Here is a 13,775-nt window from a genome sequence, read left to right as displayed (position 1 = left end):
TTTTTTAATCTTTGTTGATTTGCATAATTGTCATGGTTTAATTTAGTGCACATATCTAAGAATTATTATCATCGGGTTCTTTTTTTATTGTCCCTCTCACATGAGAAATCACCCCACACTAAGATAGCAAGTGAGATGAGACACAAACGATCACCAGGTACCAAGTGTGGGTGATCTCCTTGTCACCTAGGAGGTGGGTGAGGATTATGTATCAAAATCAAATGTCACCTTGGTTTAGAGCCAAGATAAGACTTTAAAAAAATCTAATATGAAAAGTATCCATACTCCATGAAGCCTATAATAGCCGGTTTTGAATCTTTGGGGATTCAAGTCAGTATCTTTATGAGGATTATGACCAAGTTCTGTATAGTGTGAATTTGAATGTGACAAACTCTAAATGGGAGCTCCACCATAGCATTCATCTCATACTGTATGTGCTATAAGATGATTGATTAAAGGGAGTGATTGAATAGATCCTTCATCACTTTGTGAGCCCTATGGACCTTAGTCCAAATACCATGCCCTTTGGGACTTGGATCTATGACAAGAAGCCAAGTTTTGGTGTTGCTACCTTATATCCTGATCTCCAAGGGTCAGGAGTGATGCGGTCCAACGGAACATGACTAGCAAAGCAACCAAACCTTGATGGATTAGCATGAGCATCCAAGGAAGAATCATTGGACATCACACACATGATTTGTTACACAAAGCCCAGGCAGTTATAATAACATTAGTTGTTGTATAACCATGAGTATAAATGCATTGATGGATTTTGCATAGCTCTAAATAAATTAAAGGGATTAGAGGTGCAAAATCTGGTGTGATTAAGATGATTTGGGGTATGACGAGTTTTTTTTTTAGAGCAATGATGTATTAGTTTGATGGTAACTTAATATATCATTGCTGACCAGTACCTTTCTCGTATGGTCGTACATTCTATTTTTTTCGTATGGTTGTGAGAACATATCCACTGAGATTGAGAGTTGAGACATGTTGATGCCTTTGTGCATGAGTGGGAGATATTGCATGGAGTCCATGGGATTCGTTCACGTGGCATGGAACATGTGGCAATTATCTTAAGATAATTAATAAAATAGTTATGATCATATCCTATTTAAATTTAAATAAGATTAGTTCTGTTTGAATTCAAGTTAATTATTTAAGTGATAATTATGATAATATCCTATCTGAATTTAAATTAGATTAGTTCTATTTGAATTCAAGTTAATTATCTTAGTGATAATTGTGATCATATCCTCTTTGAATTTAAATTAGATTAGTTTTGTTTGAATTCAAATTAATTGACTGAAGGGATAAGAGAGATATAAGTATCTCTAATCCTCTTTAGAAAATGCACGTAACATTTTTCTCTCTCATCTCTCACTCAAGCACTGAAATATTAGAACTCTTGCTAGGGATTTGCTCTTTGGAGGCACCATCATTCGCCTTGAAGATTTGGATGGTGAATTTTGTGGACTCTGATAGCCACTCCATAGCCGCTAGAAAGAAGTGTTGTTCGTGACCAAAATAGAGAAGAAAGAGATATTAAAGGAAAGAGGCTTCCTATGTTGCTAGTTCATGATTACCAAGATCCTAAGCATAAAAATATTCATAAAGCAAACTCACACCTTTGGAACTGTGTGGATTTTGATTGAGGTATGCCCACACACCTTCCAACAATTGGCAAGTCAATGGAGATTCAGAATATTATAAAATAAAACATTCGTGAGGGGAGAAATGGGTGGAGGGAGGATATGCCAAAGTTATTCATGATTAGATTATAAGAAAAGTATATCCAATTAGCATATCGACTATTTATTCAAATTAAGATAATTTTTATTAGTAAGTGAAATATTCTATTTTTTATTTTAATGCATTATAATTCCTTGGTATAGTTATTGTCTAGTTTGCATTGATCCATCCAATTTTCTGATTTTTTATTAAATTATAGCTAACTATTGAGATTAGTTGGATTTTATGCTATGTATAATTGCTAAAAATGAGATTAGAATAGTTGAAATTGTATATGACGTAGTATTTTTTTTTATGTTCTTTTTCTTAATGATAATTGAATATATATATATATATATATATATATATATATTGCTTATGCATATTTTGTACATATAAAATTATATTTTAAATTATTTATGTGGTAATTGATTTCTTATCTATAACTTTATTGTGCAGTCTTATTATTGAATTCAGTAAATAATCAAATGTGAAGAATATGTGGTAGTGTATACTAAATTTAAAAATTTCAATGATCAAATAACCATCTATTTTTTTTGTATATTACTTTTTTTCGAACAAAATATGCTCATAGTATTTATTGAGGTTCATATAGGTGGAAACACTACCTTACAAAAGCCTTTATTAGAAAAATAATAAAAATAAGGATTAAGAAAAACAAACTTTAAGGTTATATCATTAACGTCTCCTATGTGATTGGCAGGTCATTAGAGATTCATAATATTATAAAATAAAAAATTTTATGACAAGAGGAATGGGTGGAAGGAGGATATGTCAAAGTTAAACAAGATTTGATTGTAAAATTAATATATTAATGGGCATATCAATTATCTAGCAAAAGTAAGATAGCTAGTTTTTATTGATAAGTAAAATATTTGATTTTTTATTTTAATGTATTAAAATTTTTTTGTTAGTTCTTCTTATTGGTCTGTATTGATCCTTCCAATTTCTTGGTTTATTTTTTATTTAAAAATTATAGATACCTATTGCTATTTGTTGGATTTTATGTTATATATATTTTCTAAATAAGATGAGGATGGATGTAATTATATTTTATACAGAATATTTTTTCTTATGTTTTTTTTTCTGAGTGATCATTTAAATTTATAATTTCAATGTTCACTTTTTTTGCTTTGCGCTAACATATTTCATACTTGTAAAATTATATTTTATGATTTTTGTGGTTGTTAATTATTTATTTGTAATGTTGTTATATGTTCTCATTGTAGAAGTAGACTAGGCTCCAGTCAATTGGATTTCAGTCTATATCCAGTCAACTCTCCGGCCATTAGATTGGCGTGCATCTCCAAGATTTTTCTAAAAAGCAAACGGAGAACTTTCCTCACCCGTTAGCTGATCTGGTATTGTTTAAAAAAAAAAGAGATGTGACAGAGAAAGTGTGCATTGACTGTGACGCGATGCCACCCTCCCCCTCCCATATGCTACACTGCTGAAGGCATCTTCATTCACCATAAAAAAGATATGATGGAGAGATGCGGCTGCCTCGCACCCACCTCCTCCGGTCTAATGAGTCAAGAACATCCCAAACAAAGTCCAAACGATGAAGATACATACGAGAGATGTCCGAAGTAGATGGCACGGCCCACGGGATGCGGTGGGCTGGCGGCGGCATAGCCAAACCCGACGGACACGCATGCCTCACCTACATGAAGCATGTAAGCGCCTACATGTAAATTGTAGGCACTTATAATTCATATGTAAGCGCCTACAATTGAATTATAGGTGCCTACAATCTACATGTAGGCCATACATGCTCCTAGGTGAGGAGTCGCACATCCGTCGGACCTGGTTGCACCATCGTCAACCTCTATCGGTTCGTCGTCGGCCTTTGTCATCGCATCGATGGCCTCCTCCGCATATAGGCATCTACATGAATTGTAGGTGCCTACATGTGAATTATAGATACCTACAATTCAATTGTAGGCACCTACAATTCGCATGTAGGCACCCACATGCTCCTAGGTGAGGAGCTCATGCGTTTGCCAGATTTGGCTGTGTTGCCGTCGGTGGAGGCCTCCGCATGTAGGTGCCTACAATTTCTATATGAATTGTAGGTGCCTACATCAATTGTAGGCATCTACAATTCACATGTAGGTACTTACAATTCACATGTAGGCGTTACATGCTTCTAGATGAGGCGCTCGCACGTCCGTCGGGTCTGGTTGCTCCGTCGACGGCCTCCTCTCATATGTAAGTGCCTACACGAATTGTAGTGAATTGTAGGTGCCTACAATTCACATGTAGGCACCTACAATTCATATATAGGTGCTACATGCTCCTAGGTGAGGCTTTCGCATGTCCATCGAGCCTGGCTGCACTGTCGCTGGCCTCCATCACCCCACCGGCAGTCTCCTCTGCATATAGGCACCTATATGAATTGTAGGCACCTACATATAAATTGTAGGCACCTATAATTCATGTGTAGGCATCTACATGCGATGAAGAGAGGAGGCACCTGAAGGCACCTTCAAGAATCCTTTCAGGTTCCTTTATGTATTTTTTCAACTTTTTTTGTCAATCTCTCCGATTTTAGGTTTAAATTTTATTGATTCATTAATCCTGTTCTGTGAATGGAGGAAGAAGAGGATGCGGGTTCTCTGTTCTGTGGAGATAAAAAAAAATATTCATGAAGGCTAAAGGCACCCATGCATAACTTTGAAAGCTGTCCGAAATTCATTATGGTGATAGATGATAGTAGTTTGTATAATAAAATATCGATAAATAGAAACTTTTCAAGATAAACACCACAGACCTCACAAAAAATTTTATTAGGATCACAATGCGAGCTCTTCGGGTCGGTTCATAATTCGATCTTTATGTGAAATAGAAATTATAAATAATAAATGCAAACTATGTGTCAATAAACAAAAACTTTTTAGAATAAATATGAACTTGAGGTTTAAAACTTGAGTGATCTAATGGCCCATCTAGGATAAAATACAAAAGAGGATGATAAGCACTAAGTCCTATCCAAATAAATATAAACTATTTGAAGATAAACACAAACTTCAAATAATAAATAAAAATTTTAAATAATAAACACAAACTTTAAATAATAAATAAAAAATATGAATAATAAATATAAATTTTGTATCGATAAATAGAAACTCCTCAAGATAAACATAAACTCATCGAGTAGTCCTGATCCACCATGATAAACAATAAGAGAGGAAGGAGGATAATCACTAAGTCCTGTAGAAATAAATATAAACTATTGAAGGATAAACATAAACTTCAAATAATAAATACAAACTTCAAATAATAAACACAAACACCAATCGGAGTCTAATCATGATTTGTATTTATCCTAAAAAATTTTGTTTATCGGTACAGAGTTTACATTTATTATTCGCAGTTTCTGTTTATCTGCACAGAGTCACTCTGTATTTATTATTCATAGTTTTTGTTTATTATTTGAAGTTTGTATTTATTCTCTAATAGTTTGTGTTTATTTTTGTTGGACTTAGTATTTATCCTTCTGTATTCCTCTCTTATTATTGTTCATCATGGATGGACCCTAGGATTACTTAACTTTTGAACCACAAGTTTGTATTTATTTTAAAATTTTTTATTTATCGATACGAAGTTTGTATTTATTATTCGCAGTGTCTGTTTATCTACACAGAGTTTATATTTATTCGCATTTTATTTGTGTTTATTATTCATAGTTTCTGTTTATTATTTAGAGTTTGTATTTATCCTCCGATAGTTTGTGTTTAGTTTTGTAAGACTTAGTGTTTATCCTACTCTCTTATTATTTATCGTAGATGGAGTGTTTATCCTGTCTAAGATTATTTGCAATTTGTATTTATCCTTTCAATATAAATACAAACAATAAGAAACAACAATGAAAAACAACATAAAAGATATTCACTAATGGTCGGTGGGGGGTTTGAGAGGAGAGGAGATGGCAGCCATGGGGTGGAAAACTTGACTTAGGAGGAGATGAGATGGCGACCGCGGGAGAGAGAGAAGAAAAGAGGAGGCATGGGTGGGGGGTTACCAAAAGACGGTAGTCGTAGGTGGAGGGAGAGAGAAGAAGAGAGGAGGTACGGGTGGGAGGGGGTTACCAAAAGATGGCTCGGACTGGTCTACTATTATGAAGGAGCTTTCTTGTCCGCAAATTGCTGTTATCTATTGTTATCTCTTCACCATGATGGATTCCAGACAGCTTTCACAGCTGTGCATGGGTGACTTAAAGTGGATTGGATTTGTGTGAAGAAAGATTAGCCTTCTTTCACATAAAAAATACAACTTTTATCCACCTTCATGAAGGCACCTTTAGAAGGCTGAAGGAGCCTTCAACCTTTTTAAAGATTTTTTTTCTCCATAGAATAGGGGATCCATGTTCTCCTCTTCCTCCTTCATTCACGGAATAGGGGTTAATAAATAAAAAAAATTTAAATATAAAATCGAAGAAATTATCGAAGGAACCTGAAACGAAGGTGCCTATATGAAGCATGTAGGCGCCTACATAGAGCATATAGGCACCTACATGCTCTATGTAGGCACTTTCGTTTCTGGTTCTTTTGTTGATTTATTAACCCCTATTCCATGAATGAAAAAAGAAGAAGAAGAGGATGCAGGTCGAAGAAAAAAATTTTCAGAAATGTGCCTTCATGCATGATTGTAGGCACCTACAATCATGCATGAAGCATAATTTTTTTTTCTTTAATTTTAGGTTTAAATTTTGTTAATTTATTAATCCCTATCCTGTGAATGAATGAAAAAGAGGAAGAAAAGGATGCAGATCGGAGAAAAAAACCTTCAGGTGCCTTCATGCATGATTGTAGGTGCCTACATCCTGATTATAGGTGCCTATAATCATGCATGAAGATTTTTTTCTCCGATATGCATCCTCTTCCTTTTTCTTTTTCATTCATAGAACATAGATTAATAAATCAATAAAATTTAAACCTAAAGTCAGAGAAAAAAATTTTCAGAAAGTATAGGCATCTTCATGTATGATTGTAGGTGCCTACATCTTGATTGTAGGCGCCTACAATCAAGATGTAGGTGCCTACAATCATGCATGAAAGGCACCTTTCTAAAGATTTTTTTCTTCGATTTTAGGTTTGAATTTTATTGATTTATTAATCCTATTTACATGAATGAAGGAGGAAGAAAAGGTGGGTTAGAGAAAATACCTTTATGAAGGCACTTTCATGCATGACTGTAAGCACCTACAATCAAGATGTAGGCGCTTACAATCATGCATGAAGGTACTTTTTCGAAGATTTTTTTTTTCTACGGAACAGAGGACCCACGTCTTCTTCTTTTTCCTTCATTCACAGAATATAGGTTAATAAATCAATAAAATTTAAATCTAAAATCGGAGAGCTTGTCGAAGGAATCCGAAATGAAGGCACCTACATGCTCCATGTAGGAGCCTTCATGCTTCTTCCTTCCAGGTTCCTCCATCTCATTCAATTTTTTTGGCTTATTTTTTTTTAAATAATGCTTGAAGGATTCGTCAGTCTTCCATTTCATTCCATTTTAAAACACAAACATCATCAACAAATAAATTAAAAAGAATAAAATATTATATAGTTTGAATGTATATATTATCAAATTTAAAATAATTTGAAGTTTCACACAAATATTATATAGTTTGAATGTATACATCATCAAATTAAAAATAATTTAAAATTTTTGGATGAGCAAAGCATTACAACGACGACGCACCAAGCACTATATAGCATAAGAACAACAAATAAAATAGATGACAGTAGAAAGCTCCTTCTAATATTTGTCATATCTTGCACTGATATACTGATATTACAGCCTCCAAAATTCGATGACAAAAAAATTTTTAAGCACAAATGACTCGCGATCAAGTCGGCAAGGGTAGTTTCAAATCTCTGCTGGAAGTTTTGCCAGAAGATCTGTGTCTGGTGTCAAGTCCCACATCTTTAGATGAAAATGCAAGAAAAATAAATCATAGAATCTTGCTGAAAATCTGGTGGAAAGAAGATAAGAAAAAATAAAAACTCAATCATAATGTATCAGAAGAAGTGGAATGTAGGGACACCTAAAATTTTCTTTATAATTCTTGTAATATCATGTACCATTAATGCCAACTGTATGAGTCTGATGTGCTTCGAGAAAGATTCAGATTCTCCAGCATTAGAACACATTGTCATGAACCTCTCAAGTCAATACGAAGCTTGCAAGATGGCTCCACCTCTCAAACGACGAGCAGTGGCCTCGACCGAGAAGCTAAGCACCATTGCCCATGAAGATATTGCTTCACCCCATCATTGCATGATGGAGAGAGGGGAAGAAGCCTATAAAAAGAGCAGCGTCCCATCCCTATTAAGTCACGAGACGTCCCTTGACCGCTCCCTATGAAGTCACGGGGCATTCCTTAACCGCTCCTGTTAAGTCATGGGTGTTTTTCTTTTCGAAGACATCCAGACGTGTAGTGAATTCATGGGATCAAAAGTGCAGGCACTAAAAAATACAAACTCTATGCTGATAAATAAAAATTTCTCAAGATAAGCACAAACTCATGATTCAAAAAATTTTTATTTATTATATACAGTTTGTATTTATTATTCGGGGTTTGTATTTATTATGAGAAAATTTATTTTTATCTTGGGCCCGTTTGCGTTTATTATTTAGAGTTTGTGTTTATTCTAGGATGATTTGCATGGATTTAGTGTTTATCCTATCCTTTGTTATTTATCTAGTATGGATCTTTAGATCACTCAATTTTTTGATCCCGAGTTTGTGTTTATTTTTGGCAGTTTGTATTTATCGTCTCAAAGTTTGTATTTATTTTGCAGGGTTTGTGTTTATTTCAGTCGAGTTTATATTTATTATTCAGAGTTTCTGTTTATTATTCAAAATTTTTATTTATTATTCTGAAGCATTTAGTGTTTATCCTATCCATGGTTGTGTTTATCCTACTCAGAGTTATTTACAATTTATGTTTATCCTATCAATATAAATATAAACAATGAGAAATAATGAGAATATAAATTTTTGAATGTAATTCATACAAAATATTCACTAATGGCAGATGGGGGGTTTGGGAGGAGAGGAGATGGCAGCCACGGGGTGGGAAACTCGGCATGAGAGGAAATGACATGGCGACTGCAGGAGAGAGAAGAAGAGAGGAGGCGTGGGTGGGGGGGTTATCGGAAGACAGTGGCCATGGGTGGGGGGGGAGAGAAGAAGAGAGGAGGCGGGGGGGGGCTTATCGAAAGATGGCAGCGGAGGAGATAATGACAGTCACGCGCGTTGGTCTTGCATCGCATTGCATCCCATTGAATGCTATTTTTTTTTTTAACATGCCAGCTCAGCAACGCCCTCCGAACTTCTTCGTTAGCTTATAAAAAAAGCTTTGAGATGCATCTCGATCCAACGGAGGGGATCCGATCAGATGGAAGTTGGGATCCGATCGAGCAGAGTCTAGTCTACCTCCTTATTATATTCACACCTATATAAAATTGTATTTTAAATAGCTTTTATCATAGTTGTTTGCTTATCTATAACTTTGTTGCATATTCTAGTAGGTAATCAGGCAAAATTTTTTAGAAAAATGATAGAATTCCCTTGTAAAGATGTTTTGAATATAAAAGGCTCATAAAAAAGTTTTTGAATTTGTATATACGTGGTAGTATAAATTGAATCTTAAAATTTTAATGATCAAACAACCATTGATCTTTTTTTGTATAATATTTCTTTTAGATAAAGTATGGCACAGTATTTATTGAGGTTCTCACAGATGGATGCATAATTTCATAAAAAAGCTTCATCCCTCTCTTCTCTTTTTGACCTTCCAACTCCACAGAGAAAAAGAAACAACTATTAAAGATCATATCATTAACATTTTTAGTATTGTTATCATATCATTGGACATTGAGAATATTATAACATAAAATATTTGTAAAGAGAGAAATGGGTGGATGGAAGATATACCTAAGTTAAATGTGATTTGATTATGAGGATAATATATCCATTTGGCATATTGATCATCCAGCCACACTGATAAATTGAGTCTCTATTAGTACAAAAAATATTCAATTTTTTATTTCAATATGTTACAATTTTTTTGTTATAATTTTAGTCTAGTTTGTATTGACCCTACCATGGTTCAAATTTCTTCTTTTATGAATTATAGTTAAATATTATGACTAGTTATATTTTATGTCCTGCATTTTTTAAAAAAATAAGATATGGATGGATGAAATTGTATTTCACATAGTATATTTTTTATTTGTGCTCTTTTGTTTTGCTCTCTTATATTTCATACCTATAAAATTATATTTTATGATTTCTATGGTAGTTGATTGCTTGTCTATAATGTCATTATGCAATCTTTTTATTAACCAATAAATTTTTTGATAAAAATAATAGAACCTCCTTGAAATGATGTTTTGAATATAAAAGACTCATATTCACATTGATAAAATTGCATTTTAAATGGTTCTACAGTAATTTTTGTCTCATCTATAATTTTGTTATGCATTCTAGTTGGTAATCTACTAAACATTTTTAGGAAAAATGATAGAACCCCCCTGTAATGATGTTTTGAATATAAAAAGTTTATAAAGTATTTTCTAAATCTGCGAATAAGTTTTAGTATAACTTGAATCTTAAAATTTCAATGATCAAATAATGATCTATCTCCATTTGCATAACACTTTCTTTCAAAAAAAAACTCGCAATGTTTATCAAGATTTTCAAAAATAGAAGCACTACTTATAAAAGGCTTCATCTCTCTCTTTTTGGCCTTCTAACTGAACTAAATTTTTAATCCATAAGCATAAAGAAAAACAACTATTAAACAACATATCATTAACATCTTCTATATCATTGGTAGGTCATTGGCAATTTAGAATATTATAACATAAAAATTCATAGAGAGAGAAATGGGTGGAGGGTGGATACCAAAGTTAAATGTAATTTGGTTATAAGAACAATATATCCAATTGGTATATTGATCATCCATTCAAAGTGAGAAAGTGAGTCTCTATTAGTATGTGAAATATTTTATTTTTTAGTGAATTATGATTTTTCTATATTGACCCTTCTAGCTTCTTGATTTTTTTAATAAATTATAGTTAACTATTGTAATTAGTTGGAGTTTTTTGTTATGATTATTTTCTAAATAAGATATGGATGGACGTAATTGTATTTCATGCAATAATTTTTTTCTCATGTTTTTTTCTTGATTGATCATTTTATATATTTTTTCATTGTTAATTTTTTCTTTTGTTCTCACACACACACACACATATATATATATATATATAATGGTATTTTCAATAGTTTCTATTCAATTGCTTGCTTATCTATAATTTTGTTGCACATGTTTATCTTTAAATCCAATAAATTTTTGGATAAAATTATAGAACCCTCTTAAAATGATGTTTTAAATATAAAAGACTCGCATTCATACTTGTAAAATTGTATCTTAAATGAATTGTATGGCAATTGATTTCTTATTTATAAATTTTATTGTTCATTCTTGTCCCTAAACTAGCAAAATTTTGAGAAAAATGATAGATACCCTTTGTAATGATGTTTTGAATACAAAAGGCTCATAAAATTTTTTTAAATCTACAAAATATGTGATAGTATATGTTAAATTTTGAAAATTTCAATGATTAAATAACCATCCATCTCCTTTTGCATAACACTGAACATAGTATTTATCGAGATTCTCTTAGGTGAAAGCACTATCTCGTAAAAGACTTCATCTCTCTTTTTCTTCGTGGCTTACTAATAAAATTAGACTTTTAATCCATAAGGATAAAAGAAAACAACCTTTAAAAGCTATGTCATTGATGTTTCCTATATTATTGGCAAGTGATTGGAGATTCAAAATATTAATATCCCTATGGAGTTCAAGATTTTATCCATTTCCATGTAGATAAAGTGGGCCGTGAAAATATTTAATTATATATTAAAAGCCTATTTGTGTTTATTGTTATCATGGATATGCCAAAGGCTAGTTGTTTATTGAACCATCTTTTTTTCTTGAACTCCTTCAAACTATGCACATCAATAAGTAAAGATGGTATGATTATATTTCTTATGAGAATATGTTGTTAATTGCATTTTGTTGGTAATAGTTGTGGTTAGAGGTTGATGCTTTTTTACTTTGAGTGCAATTAAGTTGTAAGTAAATAAATAAGTAGATTATATTTTATAGGAGTTACTTTGTGCATGTACTTGAATTTGGCTAAGTGCTGAAGCTTAGATGAATTTCATTAATGGGACATTATGAGTTGCCTAGAAGTTTTTGTCAAGTAGTTCTACTATACAAGCTAGTATGTTGTTATTGTTTACGGCATTCTAGTTGTTGAATCTCCAAGCTTTATATATCCTCCTTATGCTAAGATCAATTAATCTCCTCATTACACAAATGTTGGCTAATCGATGCATAGCTTCAAGAATAATGGTATAGCTACACAAGCATCATGGTTTGAAGTATATGATTATAGGTTTCTAACAACCATTGGCTATGAATGTGATTAGAATTCTTTAATTTCGAGCAAGCGATAGGTCGTTAGTAGTTTGATGAGTAGATTAATAATGGTTGAGACCACATATAACTAGTATATATTATGGCTGGCATATTCTAGTAGTATTATATAAAAAAGGGCTCGAATTTATATTTGGCTTTTTCTACATTTAAATAACAATTTTGTGGTTGTAAATTTTTTTGTTAGTGTCTTTATAAAATCTAGATATTTTAAAATTATTATGATTGCTGGAGAATATGCCCTTTATTTTTGGTACAAGAAGAATATTCTCTTTCATAAGCCATTAATATCGGCATTATGATTTTTCCTTTTGAAAAATATCTTGATCATTTGAAAAGTCAGAGCCCGGTGCAAACTCCTGTAGGTAGAAGCCAATGGCATAAAGGATATAAATATATGCTGTTTGACTATAGATAGCCTCCTTGAAGTATTTATTCGTATTATAAACAAGAAAGAACTTAGCATGAGAAATCACTTTAGCATGCTTGGAGACTAATAATGTCTAAAGTGGGTTATCATGCACAAGATTTAGGAGAGTAACAACTTTTTCTATTTTGCTTAACTATAACATTCTCTACAAATCGAAATAAGGAGGAAGCCACATGGAGATGTTAACATAGTCATCACTCAACTTTTGTGCATTGATTGCACGGATAAAATTACAATCATTGGGCTGAAACCCTGCTTAGTACATGTTCTGAAAGCAATCGAGATCTGCATCATTCAAAGCATACCTTGATATCATTGTAGTCCACAAACCAAAGTCAAGCTAATCTACCTCGGACAAGTTTGTATCTTTGGTGCGAAAGAAAAATTCATCTTCCTTCATATGAATCTATCGTTGGATTGTGCAATAGCTATGTCAAGATCTATGCAGGTAGATGAACCGAGTTTTAGAGTGCTTTGAGATCTGTGTAGGGAGATCACCATTTCATCCACTATGCTCTCTCTCTCTCTCTCTCTCTCTCTCTCTCTCTCTCTGAACACTGAATTCTTGGAATGATTCTTTATACCCTTATGAAAAATTGTCTCAATTAGTTTATGAATTATTCATGACTAATTCAATAAACATATAGAATTACAGATTGATAAAGATATGTTTTGTTGGTATGGATATCTACTAAGCTTTTTGTACTACCTTGACACTATAGTTAAATCCCTACGCTTATCAAAAACAAATTTTGCAAATTGATTAAGTGGCTGACTTCCATGCTATCATCCTTGCCATTGTATGGTTTGTAGATTTGAATTAATTCTTTCTCGAACTTTTAATTCCTCCTCCAAAAAATTAAGAAAGAAAAATGACACAAGAAAAAACATTTTTCTTGGAGGGCCAAGAAAGAAGAAGCAATATGCTCAAAAGACATTTTAAGAAATTATGTTGCAAACCGCACTAAAATACAATGCAGGGCACGTGTAATTATAAAGGGGGTAGCAAGGGGAAACAAAAAAAAGAATATAATATAAAAAATTAACATGAATGTCCATGCGAGGGAGAAGATC

The sequence above is a fragment of the Elaeis guineensis genome, chromosome 7 (assembly GCF_000442705.2).
Source record: "Elaeis guineensis isolate ETL-2024a chromosome 7, EG11, whole genome shotgun sequence".
In the NCBI taxonomy this organism is placed as follows: Eukaryota; Viridiplantae; Streptophyta; class Magnoliopsida; order Arecales; family Arecaceae; genus Elaeis; species Elaeis guineensis.
Note: the sequence above shows the minus strand (reverse complement) of the source record.